Genomic DNA, 19,461 nt, shown 5'->3' on the forward strand with positions numbered 1-19,461 from the left:
TGACATTTACTTAATTCCACGCACAAATTCTCAGGTTCACGTTCCACGAGTGACTGCTCTGTCCACGAGACAGCTGAGGGAAGACCCAGGAAAGGCCTGGGAGATGCCAGGTGCTCACAAACTGGTATCCGTCTGCTGGTTCTGGCTTAAAGGAAAACAGACATAGAAGAAACTAAAAGGGCTCACTACACCTAATATCACAATGTTCTCAACTTTACCTTAGCCAAAAATAAAAGCGGAAAAGTAAAACTACTCCAGGGCATGATTCCAGGGCTAATCTGAAACATGAAATATTTAGAAGACAAAGCTCATTGTGAGTGCAAGTAATATACACATAAAACACTGGTTTCACAAAACCCAGTCTTTGCGATTGCTTTAATAAAAAGTAAAATTCTCATGAGGATAGCATACATTAACTGATTTTCAAATGAAGGGACTGGTAAACTTCAGGGCATATGATTTCTGCCACACACGAGGGGAGCAGTGAGAGAGAAGAGCTAGGATCAAGTGTGCTGAAGCTGTCCTAGGACTGAAATTCAGTTTCTGCCAAAACAAAAACACAGGAGGCTGTCAACTTCGATAGCAAGCTCTGCTTGAGAGCGTCAAGATGCTAAAGTTGCAAAGGAGCTTCTCCCTGTATGGGCACGTGTGATCCTTGCGAAAACATAGCTCAGCATTATCAAAAATCAGGAAAGAACACAAGCCTTCCAGACATGAAATTCAAGAGCAGAAGGGAGCAGAGTGCAAGCTTGCTCGGCAGAACTGTTCCCGGACAACAGCACAGACGACGTCACAGGGAGGGCAGGGCAAGCAACAGCAGCTTCCGTCTCGCCGCAAGCAGGGCCTGAGCCAGGGGAGCAGTCTCCTCCAACCTGACAAGGAGGCGCGAGGAGCCACAGAGAAGTCAATTCAGGGCCCTTTTCAGAAAGGGGCAACAATGAGAAAATCTGGTCTCACCCACCCCCCACCTGCCACGGTAACAGCTAAACTCGCACGTGCGTCTGTCACGTTCCCCACCCCCTCTTGCAGGTGCTCTTCCTGCACCCGGGTGCCTGTCTCCGTGCTGCTCCTGAGGCCACACCTGTTGTCATCCACTAGTGACCGGGAATTCACCTTTGTCCGGGAGAAGCAAACGCAGAGTTCACACACTCCTGTACAGGTTTGCTGGCCGAGAATCTAACTGCACTGTCCGATTCCAGATGTGCTGGTACCAAGGAGAACGTTCGATGCCCGGCATTTATAAACGGTTATCAGTGGGTTCTCCTGGGACTCCCAGACGGCCGCATAAGGGACCGAGCTGTTGCCCTGCTACCCCGAGCCAAAGCAAGGCTGAGAGGCACACACCACAGGCCACATCACACTCGAGCACCGACTCTTGACCGTTGCTCGTTCGTGTGTTAAGAGTTCGGGGAGCCGGGCGCGGTGGCTCAAGCCTGTAATCCCAGCACTTTGGGAGGCCGAGACGGGTGGATCACGAGGTCAGGAGATCGAGACCATCCTGGCTAACACAGGTGAAACCCCGTCTCTACTAAAAAATACAAAAAACTAGCCGGGTGAGTTGGCGGGCGCCTGTAGTCCCAGCTACTCGGGAGACTGAGGCAGGAGAATGGCGTAAACCCGGGAGGCGGAGCTTGCAGTGAACTGAGATCCGGCCACTGCACTCCAGCCTGGGCGACACAGCGAGACTCCGTCTCAAAAAAAAAAAAAAAGACTTCAGGGTACAGGCGACAGGCCTGATCTCAGCCATGGGAAAACAGTGACTGCCCACAAGTCCCGTATCTAAGCCCCGACTTGCCCATCCATCCTTCCTTCAGGAACAATGCCCACCTCACAGTGCTGCCATGAACGCTAAGTCAGCACGTACATACACAACCAAATTCATTGCAATTGTGCTTTCTACAACAAGTTAATACAACCAGGCGCTATCATTGAGACTGAATAACCAATATTAGAACAGAAGATCAGGCCAGGGATGGTGGCTCAGACCTGTAATCCTATCACTTTGGGAAGCTGAGGTGGGTGGATCACTTGAGGTCAGGAGTTGCAGACCAGCTTGGTCAACATGACAAAACCCCATCTCTACTAAAAATAAATTATCCAGACATGGTGGCACACACCCTGTAACCCCAGCTACTAGGGAGGCTGAGGCATAAGAATCACTTGAACCTGGGAAGTAGAGGTTGCAGTGAACGGACATCGTACTACTGTGCTCCACACTTCCAGCCTGGGCGACAGACCAAGATTCTAGTAAAAAAATAAAAGGTCAAGATGAAAACTGATTGCCAAGGTCCATGTTCCATATACTTCAAACAAAGTTCATTAGCTGGTACTTGATCAAGTTGTTGATTTCTTCATTACAATCTTGTATATCCTTCTAACACGGCTCAAAATGTTTACATTTGAGCACACCTCGAGTATAACGAAAAATAAAGTGCCTATATTTCATAAATGAGCAAGTTCCAGTAAGACTGCATCCTGCTCTAGTTAATCCTTTGACAATGTAAAACTGAACCATCCTGACACAGCACTGACACATGGTGCAAGAAAAATGACCTCCAATTAAATCGCTAGATTTAGAGAACACATAAATATAGTTTATCACTAATTCACCAGCGATTAACAAGATTTTAAAGGAAGAAAAAGTATCGGGACTGTAACTAGGAATAAAGGCAAAAATAAACTAGAGAAATTAGTCACGTTTAAATCAATACCCTTTCTGTGGGGCCGTAATAAAGTATACACAACAGGTGTGCAAGCTGTCATGCTAAACTGTCACCAAGCTCTCTATGAAGGTAGTAAGAGCGTCCCAAGTCACAGAGCCTCATATTCCTATTTAAATGCTACACAGCCAACACCACACTCGGCACGCAGTGAGAACTCTGAAAGCTCTGAGGAACGCATGATGGGATGAAGGGCCCCAGTCCTGCCATCACCCTGCTGCTTATTAAAAATATAAAACAAAGCCCTGCCTTCAAGGTGCTCAGATCTAACTAGTACAAAGTTTTGCTTTTGACAAGTTAACTACGAATGATGAAGACACTCAACAGCTGTGCGAAATGTAACGCAACCTAATAAGAGGAACTTGGCTGAGACTAAACCCAGAGATGGTTTTTTAACCACAGAAGAGGAAAGAACTGAAGAACCTTACAGAAAGTTGACAGCAATTTCTGTTTCTCTATGGTACAACCTGGAATTTACCTTTGAGACAGACTGTCCTTCTGTTCTGAAAAATCAGATTATTCTTGCAATCCTCCATCAGGACTGAAATTCCCAAAGACATGGAAAACCAAGTACTAATTTTAAAACCCCCCAAAAAAACTACCCATGATCTTAGATGTGAGATTTAATATTCTCAAATTCCAAATTTGGAAATATTTTGCACAAAGTCCTTATTTTCCCTGTTTACTTGAAAGCTCTCTATTCTTTTGTCCTAAACATCTTCTTTCTCATCCTTCCAAACAGTATCTGAAGATGAACTTACATATCGTTTTCAATGTTAACAAAGAAGATACTACATTTGTCATGAACTGTTTATATTCACAACTCTAGGAGAGATTTTGCTACATCGTGAGGAATAACACGAGGCAGTAAATACGCCACGAATAAAGAACAGTAGAAAGTGGACACATTTCCTGATGAGTGCCGATTTCTCATTGAGCTGCTGACAAAGTTATAATACAGAAAGCTAGACAGCTGCTATATTAGTTCTACCTCACTTAAGTGACCGAGTCATTGTTGTTTCGGTTCCCTTTCTCGTCTGGGGATGAGACACACCTCACAGAGCTGTTTATGATTTCAGGAACACACACATCAATGAAGTGACTGTTCATAAATCGTTGCAAAGGATATAGCAACCTGTCAAATTTCAACTAGGTTGCAACAAACAACTGTTTTCATCCTACACTCTCCGGTGCCAGCGAGATGGTGTGTTCTTGGATCCCTGCGGGAGCCCTATTCCTGGTGCCATAGAGCACACACACATTTACATCCACATAGTGTACGTATATGGTACACTGTAACACGTGTACCTGCATAGAGCGTACACACATCCGAATATGTAGAGTGTACATAAGTGCACTACATGCGTACAGAGTGCACACACATCCAGATCCATGTGGTGTACATGCATAGAGTGTACACACATCCAAATATAGTGTACAAACAAGTTCACTACGTGTGTAAAAGCATAGAGCATACACACATCCATATAGCAAATGTACATAAGCTAACACGTATGCGCATGCATAGCACGTACACCTATATGCAGTGTACACAGGTATACTATACCTGTATGTACATGCATATGGCATACACATGCACATCCGTACGTACATAGGTATGCTATTTGCTATATGTATACACGTGCGTATAGCATACACTCTTATCCAAATGTACGTAGGTGCACTACAGCATGCATACACATGTGCAGTGTACACATATGCACATGTATACAATGTACATCAGTACACTAACGTATAAAGCGTATACACGTATGCAATAGTGTACATACATATGCAGCATATGTATTAGTGTGTACATATCCAGAAGTTTATTCAGTGTGCATAGTGTACATGCATGCTTGTGTGCACATATGTATATATACTCTGCAGAAATGTGCACATACCCACATGATGTACGTACACAGGCATGTATATGGCATTAAATACATGCATGTATGTACACATGCAGAACAGATAGGTGTCCAAGTGCGCATATAACCATAGTGACCATAGATACACATACACGTGTACATGCATGCCTACAGCATGCACGTATGTAGGACACAAATGTAGTGTACATACCTATACATTGTAAATACATGCACAGTGGAAATACACGTAGTATGCGTACACCACATACACACATGTACATTTATAGAGTACACATATACCGAGACCCAGAACGGGTCATGAGTATTAATACTGCGGAAACGCTTCCAGTTCTACCTAAGTGAATTTTTTTTCAAACTATAATAGAACTCATACAAAAAGGGTTTTAAGGAAATGAATAAAGCTAGTGACAAAAATCAGTGGGAAGGGCACAACCACTTTCCCTCAGAGTTCTGGGCCTGACTGTGGAAGTTCAGAGGTTTCCTAATGCAGTACAAGTCAGAACTGACTCACGATAAAGCGCTCCTTAAAAATTAAAAATGTGTCCTCATGTTTTGGCCTTTGAGACAAAGCCTCTTAGTTAATTGAGTTCTGACTGAATTTTACTCACACTACTCTGGCAGATTCTTCATTTTCTGGTGAGACAGACGAATGTCCCAGGGTGAGGGCAATGCCAGCCCTTTCAGGGTCAGCTTTTCGAGGAGCGATGTCTGGCAGAACACAATCCAATACCATAGTAGGATTCCCCACCCAGCCACTTAGACACTTTCGGGGACTTACTCTGCTTGTTTCCCTTTCTTGAATTCAGCTGGGGGGGGGGAAACCCAAAAAAATCAAAACCAAAAACAAACAGCCCATGTGTTTGTGTGTCTGAAAAGTGAATACATCCACATCCAACTTTCTAAATGAGACACGGCAGGTATGATGGTCACTGAACAGTGGCCACTGTTGACAAAATACAAAGTCTTCTGCAAACATGAACGAGTTTCTAGGAATACAAAAGTCAAGGGAATTTACTTCACATATTAAAGCTGTCAAGGGTGCTCACCAAAAATGTACTTAGAGGTTTTCCTTTTAAGTTATTTTTTAAGATTTTTAAGTTGCAATACTTAAAAAGCCTCTGGGAAAAGAAAGGATACAGGTATCTGGAAGATTTATACTAAATGATTTTCATGTCTTTTTGATAAAGTTAAATAAGGTCAGCCTTGAAGTAATGGTTTCCACTACTCTGAGGCTGTGGATGGAATCCACAACACCAGACAATTGAATAAACAGCAAGGCTGCACACACAGGACACAGGCAGTGAGCCAGCCTGACTAGTTGTCAGCTTCTGGGTCAGTTCTACCCAGTTCTGGCCAGGCCCCACTGGAGATGAAAACCTGCCCTTTAGAAGCCCTTCAAAGCCCACCTTTCAAAATCTAACCCTCTTCAACTGAGGCCCAAGTCCAAAAATCTACTGACATCTTAGCACCTGTTAGGCCAGCTGTCGCCTAGCCTTTTTGGCACCAGGGATGGGTTTCATGGAAGACAATTTTTCTGGGGGGTGGTTTTGAATTGCAACTGTTCCACCACAGGTCAGGCATCGGATCCTCATAAGGAGCACCTCCGAGATCCCTCACATGCAGTTTACGATAGGGTCCCAGCGCCTAGGAGAACACACAGGTTATGAGAGTGTCCCAGCGCCTAGGAGAACACACAGCTTAAGATAGGGTCCCAGAACCCAGGAGAACATGCGGCTTACGAGAGGGTCCCCGCGCCTAGGAGAACAGGTATTAAATGAGTTGGCAAAGCCAAAATCCACCGGATCTACTCCTCCAAAACAAACATACACCACTGCCCAATATTGATGTGAGCCAAAAACATGGAAGTCCTGAGGGCCCACACTGACCACAGCCAGATGCCACTTCTGAAAGAACCAAGCACGTGCCTAAAGATCACCCGTGATGACCCAGGAGAGCAGCTTTGAGCAGAGACAAAGGTGAAGGAGAGGCACATGGGCCAGGGTGCTGGGTGTGCCCGTCTTTGTGACCTCACTGAGATTGCTGACCTCTGGCCCTTGGTGTCCGTCCTATGGAGGAGGTAGGCCCCCAAATCCCTGCCTCCCTTCAGCACTGACTGAGGCGGTCCTGAAGTCTCCCCAGGGCTGAGACTGCTTCTAATTCCTGTTAGCTGCACACCCACATAAAAAACAAAAAACAAAATATCAAGTATGCAGACAGGAAAAGAAAAATATGTGAATCTTCCCTTATTCAACAGGCATTTAAAGAGTAACTGGAAAATTGTGATAGTCTTTAAACAACCACCAGCTATCACGTCGTGTTGAAATGTTTTAGCTAATCAGGAACCTGTGTGTTCAGGAAATCAGTTGACAGGTCCCAAATAACCTCGGAGCTTATGACCTGACCCCCACTCACGCGCATCACCTCTCCAGAGGAACGTGTCCTGGACACCTTTCAAATGGTGAGGAAGAGGAAGAAAGGTAGCTTTCCCTCAACCCCACAAAACAAGCTCGACCCCGAGGAGCCCGGAGAACAGCAACGTTTGTTTAGATGCTTTCCCACTGACCTTGTCAGAGCAAACGTTCCCATCCCACACCGCCCGGTGTTTAACTCTCCCTGGGATACCAGCAGCCGCCAACCCTCAACAAGCTGGAAACAGAGGCCAAGCTGACAGGAGGCCTCTCTCCATTCCCTACTGAATTCGCTCAGGACACGGATGTTCCCAAACACATACGGCCCCGAGTATTCCACACTTGGAGAACATTCAAACAGCAGACGCTGCGAAGACGTTCCCCTAAAGAGAAACTCAGTTTCTAACTTCCCTTAGGGAAAAATATGAGACCCAGAACTTTCCAGAAAATCAAGTGTGGGAGGAAGCCACTCACCTCTGGCACTTCCTAAACCTGCCTTCCCGCGGGTGCTCAGGGATGTCCCCGCGCCAGCCCCGTCCACCCAGGACGGCAGCAGGTCTCAGGCAGCCAGCACCTGGGCAGCTGGCAAAGCAACCCCAGGGTGAAAACGCCATCCCAGGCACCACTTCCCGGAGCCCCTCAGCAAGAAAAACAGAGGTGGGACAGAACCGAGGGCTGATTCGAGGCTGGGGAGCCACAGACCCGCACAGCTCAATCATCGGACATGCTCTTCTGTGGACAGAGCCCAGGGAGAGGCCAGCACAGAGACCCTCGTGCCGGCTCCACGGGCCAGCGTCCTCCAGGGCTGCAAGTTTGTGATCACAGCTTCAGAATTTGGTTCCAGAATCTTCCGGAATCAAACAGGCACCAAACTGTAAAGCTGCCAGGACAGCAGGGCCCAGGAGCAGGCTCAGGGGAGGACCACGTAGAAACCCCACACACAGCATACACGTGTGCATGTTTACTCCACACATGCCACCCCTTCACCCAATACTATGCACGCAAACGCATGTATGCACTCCATACACACCCTCAAATACACTCACTAAATATGATGCGCGTACACACTCCACACACACTGACAAATACATGCAACACACATGAACATGCTCACTGCAGCCACACCTGCTAAATACACTCACCACACACGCACAAACGTGACACACCTGCACACTCATTCCAGACATCACACCCCTCACCAAGTACACAGGTACACACACCCCCAAGTCGAGAACCTGCAGACTCCACAAGCTTTGGTTTCCCCCACTGTTTCTCTCATCACATGAGATCCACACACAGGTGTCATTTACTGACATCTAACACCCGGGGAGGCCCTTAGACAGAACTGCAGTCACAATTCGGCTTCATTCAGGCATTCTTCACCAGATTCCTGAAGCCACCTTCTGTCCCCCCACGGGGAGGGAGGCCGAGACCGGAGACGTCACTGGGCTTACAGATCCCCAGGCTGGCAACCCAACGAAATGAGGAGGGCTTGGCCACGGCCCTGGAGGGAGATGGGTACTGGGCTCAGGTATGCGGAACGTGAGTCCTCATTTCCATACCGTGTCACCTACGACTGCGTCAGGTGAAAGCCAGTGGTTTGGCATTCCTGGGATAGACAGTCCTGGAATTACAAGCAAAACTTTTTATTCCTCCCCTCTGAACACATGAGGTCCATGGTCCCCCCACATCTAACACTGGGAATCCGAATCGGTGACTCCTTGTCCACCTGAGGACCACCCAAGAGGATCCACACACCTGCTACAACAGCAGCACCGCACCTGGTCTGCAGGGGAGCAAAACAAATCCCCCCTTTATGAATAAAACTGGATTACCCCGACACTGGCAGCCTGCAGTGTGTATATCGTCCAGCCCCCACATCTGCGCCACCTGCAAGAGGAAAACAAGCCCTTAGTCCAGGGCTCTCAGGACAGCCTGTGAGGAGGATGCTGGCACCCTTCTCATCTCCCAGTGGAGAGGAGAGAAGGCCAGGCTCAGGACTGGTGTATCAGGAGGGTTGGGGTTCAAACCCCATCTGCCTCACAAAGCAGCCCTTCCCGTTCAAGTGACTTCTATCATCAGCCTTAAAATGTACCACAGTTACCAGCAATTCTGAGTGCTGTTCCTTGGGACGTCATAAGCAAACATTTTGTTAGAAAGATTTTGCCAAATCTGCTTTCAAAATCCTATGCTATGAAATGACTAATGAAAATTTGAGCTATGAAATAAAGCACATAGTTAAATGAATCCCAAAATGACTATCACGAAGGAAGCTTTAACTTGAAGTGAAAAATATCCTCTAAATGACATCAGCCAGAATTATCTTCAATCATTACTGATCCCATAACGCTTCAGGAATTACACAGCATCATCTCAGATATGAGCTTAAAACCATTAGCTGAATGCACATTTCAGCACAACCAAAGTTCTGCTATAATAAGCAGCACAGGTGTCTCTGGAGAGGATTTTAATTGGGACTACAAACGATGTGCACGATCGTGGTAAGAGGTTTCATGCTGGCTGTTCTCCAAGGTGCGACACAGAGAAACACCACTAACCTCAAAGACACCTGCTGCTTTGTAATGAGATGAGAGATGATGTGGACAGACTACTGTAAATATTTGAAAAGGAAAAACAATGCAAGGAAAGAATCGTATCAGTTTCCCTTTACATTCTTAGAAAAAAACGATTTTTCTTTTGGGATAATTTAAAAACAAAATGACATTTCTGGATTTTTTTTTTTTTTTTTTTTTTTTTACTTTTCTTTCTGAGACTGGGTCTCGGCTCTGTTGCCAAGATTGGAGTAGAGTGGAGCAATAGCAGCTCACTGTAGCCTTAAGTGATCTTCCCACCTCAGCCTCCAGAGTAGCAGGCACCACAGGCACGCACCACCACACTCAGCTAACTTTTCTGTTATACAGAGGGGGTCTTGCTATGTTGTCCAGGCTGGTCTTGAACCCCTTGGCCTCAAGTGATCCTCCTGCCTTGACCTCCCAAAGATGTAGCCTAAGCGACCATGTCTTATCGGAAAATAGACATTAGAGCAAATGCATTTGTGTAAGATTTTCTACCTCTTTTCACTGGGGAAAAAGGTAACTTGCCTCCAAGGGTCGGAGACAAAGCTGTTACTGCAGACAAGAGCACTGTGCATCCCGGGAACCGCTACACCACGAGGCATGGCCGTGCACCCTGGATGCAGGAGTAACACACGAGGCTAGCACAGGCAGATGCTGGCCCTCTCCAGAAGTAGGCCTATCCTTCCTCCTTCTCCTCAGCCCCCTCTCCCTTCAGGCCTCAGTGGCTGCTGACAGGGGAGAGGCCACAACTAGAGGAGGCTCTCAACTCCACCAGGGACAGGAGCCCCGGATGCTGGGGACTCTACTGCTGCCCTCTGCGCCCACCTCCTTCTGGTCCAGCCTTCTCAGGAGCCAGGCGTGGCCACTTTGACCCTCTTTCCCTTCTGTGGCTCCTACAAAAACCAGTTCAGCGAGCCCAGGCTGCCTCACACTCCAGGGACACCCGGCACAGGCCCCCTCCATGACCTTATCCAAGCTCCTGGGGCCAGAAGGGTCTTGCAATATTTCACTTTCCAGTTGACCATCCCCAGCCTGAAATCCAAAGTGCACCGAAGAGCATTTCCTTCGAGTGTCATGAGGAAGCTCGGAATGTTTCAGGTTTCGGAGCATTTTGGAGTAGGGACTCTCAGCCTTAATTTGAACCTCTTCAAGGAAGCCACATACTGAAGCCCCCGATGTCCACCCTACACAATCCCAGCACACCATCTGAAGTCCTCAGCAACAGATTTTCTTTCTTCAAAAATAACCACAAGTCACAAACTCACACGCAATCACAGAAGGGGGTTGTGGACACCCACACAGATGATTAAATTTAACTGTCACATTTTCACCTGAGTAATTTAAAGTCATTCCTCAAAACACACCTGTTTTACTGATTGCATTTTAAGGTGAACACACACAAATCATTTCAGGGAAACAAACGTCACTTTGGGCTGCGTGTGGTTTCTTGACTCCCGTGAATAACTCAGCGTTCACCCTCACTTCTGGATAAGGGAGACGATGCAAAGAAAACTGTTAAAACAAAGACATGAAAACAAGTTTAAGAAGGGTTTGAAAGGTTCCTCCTGTCCCCCTGGAGGGGAGACGAGGACACTTGGAAAGTTCACGGGGGACAGGAGCACAGCCTCCTCGGTGTGCCATGGACGCCGCCTCGCCAAGGGGAGAGGATGATGCCTGGAAGACTCACAGGGGTGGGAGCACAGCCTCCTCAGTGCTTTCTACACTCAGCAGCTTCAGAAATTCCTGCAGAAGCAGAACACATCATGAGAACTGAGACTGGAACACCCCAAAGAAAGGGGACGAGGGGTCAAAAAAAGCATTCGATCATTACCAAGGAGGGCGGGCATGAAGCCGCTTCAAAGACCGTGTGAGAAGTCACTCATAGGCGTTTCAGAAAATAAGGGTAGCGCGAGATTGCTGGATCAGCTCAAACAGGCTGCCGTCCCTCAGGCCATGAAGTCCCTGAGATGAGCCTCTCACTGAGCAGAAGTCACTCGCATCTCTGCCAGAGAAAGTACTACAAGCTGACACAAAGCCTCACGAAACCTGGGCTTCAGCCGGTCGACAATAGTGAGTCTGACATGGTACATCCCTCCACATGGTTAAAGACCCCAGGGGTTCATCGGACAACCTCAAAGGGCTGTGTCTGTCCAGCCCCTTTTCCAAGTTCTGGATGATTTTTCCTAATGTACTATAAGCAGCATGTTCCAGTAGAGACGTCATTAACTGACTCTGGGTCCTCTTAATTTTGAAATTACAAACACACTTGGCCAGGCACGGTGGCTCATGCCTGTGATCTCAGTACTTTGGGAGGCTGAGGCAGCTGGACTGCTTAAGTCCAGGAGTTCGAGTCTAGCCTGGGCAACATTGCAAAACTCCATCTCTACAAAAAATACAAAAATAAGTCAGGCATGGGGACACGTGGAATATGTGCCTGTGGGTCCTGGCTACTCAGGAGACTGAGGCAGGAGGATCGCTTGAGCCTGGGAGGTTGAGGCTGTAGTAAGCTGTGCTCACACTACTGCCTGGGCAACAAAAAGGTTTTTGTTTTTTTTGTTTTTTTTTTTTTTGTTTTTTTTTTGCCTGTCTCAAAAAAACCAGAGAATAAGAATTATATACCTGACTAGCCCAAAATAAAAGAGGCCTTGTGGAATGACCTGAAACACAGCTGCAAATTCTGGCAGGGCCTCCCCTGGCTTGATTTGTGGTGAGTGCAGGACCGCTCTGAAGGATAGGACCCCAGGCACCTTCCGAGACTAGACCTTACAGTACAACTTCCCTTCGCTGGACGGAACACTGGCCTTGGAGCCTGGGACACCCTGGGGCAGTGCCACCATCCCGAGGCCGCCATGGCACAAGAAGGCCCTACTATCATGAAGCCTGGGACACCCTGGGGCAGTGCCACCAACCCGAGGCCACTGTGACACAAGGGGGCCCTGGTGCCACTGAGAGGCTGCACAGCAGGTCCAAGCCCAGGCCAGGAGTGAAGAGGCTCCACATCCTTTCGATCCCTCCAGCTGAGTCCACAGATGTCTTCGAGCAGAAATGCATCACCCTCAATGTCCACGGGTAAGCTTTTGGACACAGAATCTGGAATAAAAGATGGTTCTGGGCTGGTTGGTTGCCGGCTCGGATCTCTCCTCTTTCCACACAAAACCTGGCTCACACCAAACAGCATCTAAGTCCTGGAAGATCTGCTAAACACAAGTGCAGTTACAAAGCGGAGAAACTGGAGGGGGCTGGGCTGTGCTCCAGTGGCACCAGCGTTTCTCAGGAAGACCCCGGGCATTACAGGGTCCAGGGCAAGGGCTTCCTGGGATCCAGGACATGGAACAAGAACCCATTTCCCGGTCCTGTTGAATATGAATCGTCTAAGGGCCGATTCCCTCGGAGGACTGAGCACCGCCCCACAACACCTTGGTATGGGTATGTTATTACATACGTTGGTATGGGTATGTTATTACATACGTTGGTATGGGTATGTTATTACCCATACCAAGGTAATAACAAGCCCGTTACCAGCAGGAGGCTGGTGATGAAGACCTGAGGACCAGATGAGCACGAGGGATCCTGACAGATCATCCCTGGCACCGAGCAAGGGGCGGACAGTACCCACTGTTCCTGATGCATCAGCCCTGGCACTGAGCGAGGGATGGCAGCACGGCCTGTGCCCCTGCAGATGCAGAGGGATGTGAGGGCGGCGCAGGCTGGGCTTGGAGGCTAACTCAACCACCTGCGCTTGCACTTCCGTTCCTCATGGCAGGGAGGTGAGGCACAGGCAGCATTAGGGCTCACCTTGGACCCGGGCTGCACTTTTTTCTGCTTATGAGTCGTGCTCGCTTTACATGGACAGACATAGCTATAATAATGGTTCCCTGATTATTTCGCTGCCTACATAAAGGGCTTTCAGAATTCACTTCCATCCTTAGGAAAGGCGGCCAACACCAGGCTGTGTCCCTTAAGATGCCACGTCTCATATGGGGGAAAAAAAATCAAGAGAAATCAAATAAAGGCCATAAAATACATCAGTTTTAACACTAAAATTTAATAGTACGCTTTAAATTGAAGATGAGTTAAGTCACATTTCCAAACCTCTGAAAGCACGGTTACTGGGAGGGAATGGTTTGCAACACACAAACGCAGCTTTGTAGAAGTGCCCAGGCTGGATGAAGGCTCAAACGTCAGTGCGAGGAGAAAGTCTGAACAAACTCTCTCCTGCCCTGCTGCTGTCCTCTTCCAAAACACACTGTTTATCTGTCAGTTTAGAACAAGGCCTAGGGAGGTGGGAGGCAGGCCTGGGAGGGTCACCTAGCATCCAAGCTCCTCACTCACACAACCGCACCAGGCTGAGCTGAGCAGTACACACAAACACGACTAATTCTCCCCAAAAAGACGGAAGGCAGCACACTGCCACGCCAGGCACCCTGCAGACGAGAAGATTGAGGGGAGCCAGAGGTACCATTAATCTTGCTTGCATGGTGGAGGGAGAGGAATAATGCCACTCACTTGAGTGTTGCACAATTCTTTCTAGCACTGAGTGACAGAAAACAAAAATTATAGATGCTTCCTCAGATAAATGTTTCTGAAGAACTGAACATAAATTACGTTCAGGAAATAGCATTATGAATGCCTCAAGTGCTTCTGTTTTCAATAATCCCAGAGTAATTCTATAAACCCGGGAATCAGTCTCACCCAACTCCAGGATCACGGCCCAGGTGACGTGGGCACACATATCCTGAAGCTCCAATGCTCAACTAAAGTGGCGCGAGTGAAAATGATCCTGGGTATAATTTACACGGACACAGGAAGGTGGCTGAGCCCCAAACCCCTAAACCAGGAAGACCAGTGTCCTTCAGGGGCCTCACCTCTGTCCTTTCGCAGCCTCTGGGAACCACCACTCTGCTCTCTACTGACACAAACGCCCCTCCCAAGGTACAACACCAGGAAGATCATCATTCAAAACTGAGGAACGTGGCAGAACAAAGCTGTCAGGAGATTTTAATCACCAACACCACTTGTTACATGACCCAAAGATGATTAAAATCCCAGGCCCTTCAAGATTGAATGCTATCTATACTTAAATGCATTTCATCACCATATTGGGGGGTTATTCCTTTGTTTTGCTGCAAATATATCCAACTGCTGTAAAAGGAAAAGGCAATTTGTTAACGAAGCTTCTTGGAGTGTCTCAACAGGCCTCGAGGTAGCATAAAAGGCAGGACTTCCTGGCAGAAACGCTCAGCTCTGAGGTCAGGTGGAGTTCTTGAGCACCAACCAAGGCAAAATAAGGTCGAAGACCACACCACACTTTCCTCAATCACATCTTCATTCCACCTTTCCTTCTATTTCTCACGACTTCACTGGGAGAAATTGTGCTGAAAGAAAATGGAAACACAGACATACATAGGAGACCCTACAGATGCTGAGAATGGGTGCAGCCATCACAGTCCGAATGTCCTTTCAGGGCCATCTGACCTGGCTGGGATCCAAGTATCCAAGTGCAGGATTGTATGTCAGACCCGTGAAGCCAGGATTACAGCCACTGAATGGCAGTTTTGCATCCCACGGAAACCGGCCTTGCTAGGGGCTTCCTCGGGGACCACCGACCTCACGCCACCACCCGTCAACTACTTCACCTAACCTACATCATGGCAGAGGCCTCTCCAGGCAGACCAGCCCTGCCCAAGTCCTGCTTCATGGCAAACCCTCCAGACAAACGTCCTTGGCCTCCTCCAGGAGGCTGTGCTCGGATGGTGCCCTCATTTACTTCTGTGGCTCTGAGACATTTAACTAGAGCCCAACACATTTCTTCCTGTTCACATAGTATTGAGTTAACAGATTTTTATGGTAAACTTTCACTGGGAAAAATACCATTTCAGGAGCCCCAGTGACCACAATGAAAATGTTTTTACCTTCCCTTACGTGACATCGGCAACGCCAGGTCCAGGAAACGATCTGGATCTCAGATAATGGCATATCCACTCATAGTAAGTCTTGATCTTGTTTCACAAGCTATCAAATGCTGCCCTGAAGCAAAAAATCCCCACAACGTGGCAGGGAGGGGCGACCAGCGTGAGTTCTAAGGCCAGACCACCCGGGTCTGCTGACAGCGTGGTGAGGGGCAAACAGTGCAGGGTCTAAGGCCAGACCGCCCGGGTCCCGCTGACAGTGTGGCTTCAGGAGTTTCCTAAACCCTCTGCTCTCCAAGTTTCATGTCAGAAAAATGCAGTGATAACCGTGTCCACCTTGGTTAAATATATATATATACACACACACACACATATATACACACATACACACACACACACGCACATATATATACTCCAAAACTACAGCCCTATAAAGGTCATTAATCCTAGTTATCCTCAAGGCATTGAGCGATCAATAATGAGCCATCCCCCTGCTGCTGACCTGCCTCAGCCCCACCCTCTGGAAACCCCGCATCCACACCAGCCACACAGGATGAGGCCGAGGAAGGAGCAGGACTGTGTCTTGGGAACTTAAACTCTGGAAGCTGAGTTAAATCAGTGCCGCTCAAATCTTGTCACCAACTGTCTTGTTAAATTGGGAGATTCCATCTCTGGGGATCTTGAAGGAACCTGAGGCTCTACATTGAGTGAGGTGAGCACTCGTGCTGCAATGAGCCGGCAGGGAAAGCAACCGAATCTGGGGTCGTAGCTGCCTGAGGCTTGGGTCCCACCGGGAAAGTGGCACCAGGGCCCTCAGGACAATGGCGGAGGTCCCAGGAGGCAAGTCCTGGCACAGAGACTCATGGACCCAAAGATTGCTCCAGGGCCAAGAGGAGCTGCTGCGCTGACAGCCATGAGGCAGGCAGCCTTCGAGCTCCTACAGCTGCCATCCTGCAGGCAGGGAGGACAGTGCCCAGACCACCCCGGGGCTCCCCCAGCCTGCCAGGCTGGTACTCTTACTCTGACAAGAGTCCCCATGTTCCAAGCTAGGTTGAAACAGTGCCTCAGGCCTCGGGGCACATGCACCCCCGTGCAGGGCGACTCCTACCCAACACCTGGGGATGGCTATTCCCACACATCCCCAACTCACAGCAAAACTTAAAAATGAAAGTCGGAAGATACAGCCAGGAAACCAATGCTCAAGAAGCAACTCCAGGGTGACTCTTCCTAGAGCTATTGCTACTGAACATCTTTAAAAACATTTCCAGGGTGACTTCCTAGAGCAATTGCTGTTGAAAATCTTTAAAATTCTTCATTTCAAAATTAGCTTTTATTACACTGTCTTCCCTATTCTACCAAGACTCTAGAAAACAAAGCCATTACAATTTCCAATTCTATCTTATAGCAAGTTAGAAATACACATGCTTCCTCAAAGGATTCCACGTGTTTCCTTGGCAATATCCTTTCCATGCCCCATGCTACTGCCCCCAACAGAGAAGGCTTTTCCAACCCAACCCAACCGCTCTGAGACAGGCCCCTAAAGAATCGTCTACAAACTCTTGAGACAGGCTTGCCCTGACAAATCATCTGCAAACTCCATCTTCCATTAAAAACAGTACCGAAAATGAGCATATTACCACTTTTTAAAAATTACTGTAAAGTGGACAGTGTTCAGTTCTGTGAATTTCGGCACAAATATTCCCATAATCGTCATCACACAAGCAGAACAGTCCAACAGCCCCAAACCCACTCACGGGGCCTCATAAGCATACCCTCCCATTCTCAGCAACCACCCTCTCCGTGTCCTCCCATCCCCCGGGTCTGTCTTTTGCGAGTGTTGTCGCAAAACACTGGCAAAATCACGATTTCCTGGGCATCGTGCTTGGAGGTGCACCTGGGGTGTCCTGTGATCAAGAGCCAGGCCCCGGGGCTGCTGGGTATTTATTATTCCACATATGGCTGTGGCACATTGTAACCTGTTTTGGGCAACTATACACAGCGCTATTAACATCTGGGCACAGTTTTTCTTAAACATCAGATTCTGTTTCTCTAGGGTAAATACCCAGGATTGGGGTCACCATGCCCCACGTTTGTGTGAGTTCAGTTTTGTAAGAAATCGCCAAGCTGTCTACACCGTGCTGAACCCCAGCATCGCACAGGAGTCCCGACTGCCTGTCCTCACCAGCACCTGGGGCTGTCGGAAGACCTTAGTCAGGCGCTCCAGCAGGGGTGTGAACAAATTCACTGCGGCTTCGGTGCACATCTCAGTGCAACCAGTCACACTGAAGGTCATTTCAGATGCTTTCGGGCCATCCCCTAGTCCTTCTCAGCAAAGCATCTGTTCAGGTCTCTTCCGCCTTTAAGTCAGGTGGTTTGTTCTCTGTCATGAGCCATGGGAGTCCTGTGCATTCTGGATACGAGTCCTTTGCCGGCTGCATGGTTCATAGACATCTTCTCCCCATCTATCGAAAATGTGTCTCTTCAATTCCCTAGGGGTGTCTTTTATATTAGAAGTTTAATTTTGATGAGTCTTACCTACTTGTTTTCTTCCTTGATTATGGATCATGGTATGGCTAAGAGCTCTCACCCTAGGTCTCCACAATTTCCCTTTCTTCTGCAGGTTTTGTAGTTTGGTATTTTACATTCAGGGCTATGGTGCACCTTAATTTTCATACAGGAATTTCTCCCTGTTTTCACTCTTTTGCATACGGCTGTCCCATAATTCCAGCACCATTTGTTGAAAAGACTCAAATTCCACTGAACTGCTTTTGTGTCTTTGGATCCGTTCTGGACTCCACTCTGTCAGCTGACCCGTGTGTGTGCATCCTCAGCATAATTTATGACTTTAGTGGCTGTCTCTGTGAAAAAAAGTAACTCTGTCTGGAAGCAAAAACCACATTAGAAATGCTCTAAATAAGATTCTTCCTGTTGTCAGGAGAGCAAAGCCACTGCCCTAAGCAGAGGTGAGGCCTCAATAGCTCCCAGGCACAACCTTAACACACAATGGGGAAGGGAATTCATTTCAAGGGCCACAACATGAGACCAGCATAGCCATGAAAACTGCAATAATTTCAAAACAGAATGAAATTCATGAAGAACTGCTGAGAAGCGTGTGATAAGTTACATAAATCACTGTTCCTTAAATTCTGACGGTTGACTAGAACAGAAATAGCTTCACGGTACAGTTCAAACAGGAGAAAGGTAGGTAGGGGTGGTTTCCACACCACACAGGACCTGCAGGAAAGGGACACTCTTCCTCTAAACGGGAGATCCCGGGAGTGATGTGATAAACCATGCTGAGAGGCACAGAACTGTGCAAGCCGGAGTCGTGGCCTTTGCCCCACCACGGAGCCTCTGTCCATGAACGACAAGGCTCAAATGTCAGGCCGGGGCAACCGAGGCAGTTATCAGGGGACAAGAAAACGAGCGCAAGGTGGAGGCAAAAGTCTGAAATCGCGCGGCAACTTCGAGTCAAGTGGGACAAACTGACTCAAAATACAGGTTCCAAAAACCACCACAGAGAGCTGCTCCTCGGCTCTGGAAAGGCTAAGTGACTAATGCCCACACTGAGCATCTGCTCCCAGAGACGACCCTGGTGACCTAAGGCCCAGCTGCTCCGAACCCGCGCCGAAGCTCAGTGAGGAACTTTGTTGGTATCTTACAGCACATTGACATGTTCCCTTAAAATCTGGTATTTCATCAACAATGCAGGCTCATCAACAATACATGACTCATACACATTTCGATTAAACAAGATAATTTACACCCTGACTATGCCAAGTAAGAGGTTTACTACAATCTTTAAACAGAGCCAGAGGCTACAGTCTGCTCCTTCACAACACCATGTCTCTACAAGTTCGATTGGTTTTTACTTTCCATGTCTTCACTTGCCTAGTGCTAGAAAGCAGATTAAAAACAGAAGGAACCCAGAAACACTATTGAATGAGACTGAAATA

General features: G+C 47.9%; 1 protein-coding gene and 1 long non-coding RNA gene across 12 annotated transcripts in view; both read right to left on the reverse strand.

Annotated features, from left to right (window-relative positions):
* The window catches only part of LOC135966743 (disco-interacting protein 2 homolog C-like), a 208,699-nt gene that overhangs the window by 171,012 nt on the left and 18,226 nt on the right, over nt 1-19,461 (reverse strand). The gene's annotated exons all lie outside the window — the stretch shown is intronic.
* Nucleotides 8,817-12,686, reverse strand: LOC135966742 (uncharacterized). 2 transcript variants are annotated; one of them, XR_012421842.1, is made up of 5 exons: nt 12,506-12,686; nt 11,428-11,598; nt 11,284-11,339; nt 10,961-11,108; nt 8,817-8,910 (listed from the first exon to the last, which is right to left on the reverse strand). It is a non-coding gene; the product is annotated as an uncharacterized lncRNA (long non-coding RNA). The 2 variants fall into 2 exon arrangements; XR_010580275.2 differs by lacking the exon at nt 8,817-8,910 and having other exon boundaries at nt 9,752-11,108.

Source organism: Macaca fascicularis, chromosome 13, assembly GCF_037993035.2.
Source record: "Macaca fascicularis isolate 582-1 chromosome 13, T2T-MFA8v1.1".
Lineage (NCBI taxonomy): Eukaryota > Metazoa > Chordata > Mammalia > Primates > Cercopithecidae > Macaca > Macaca fascicularis.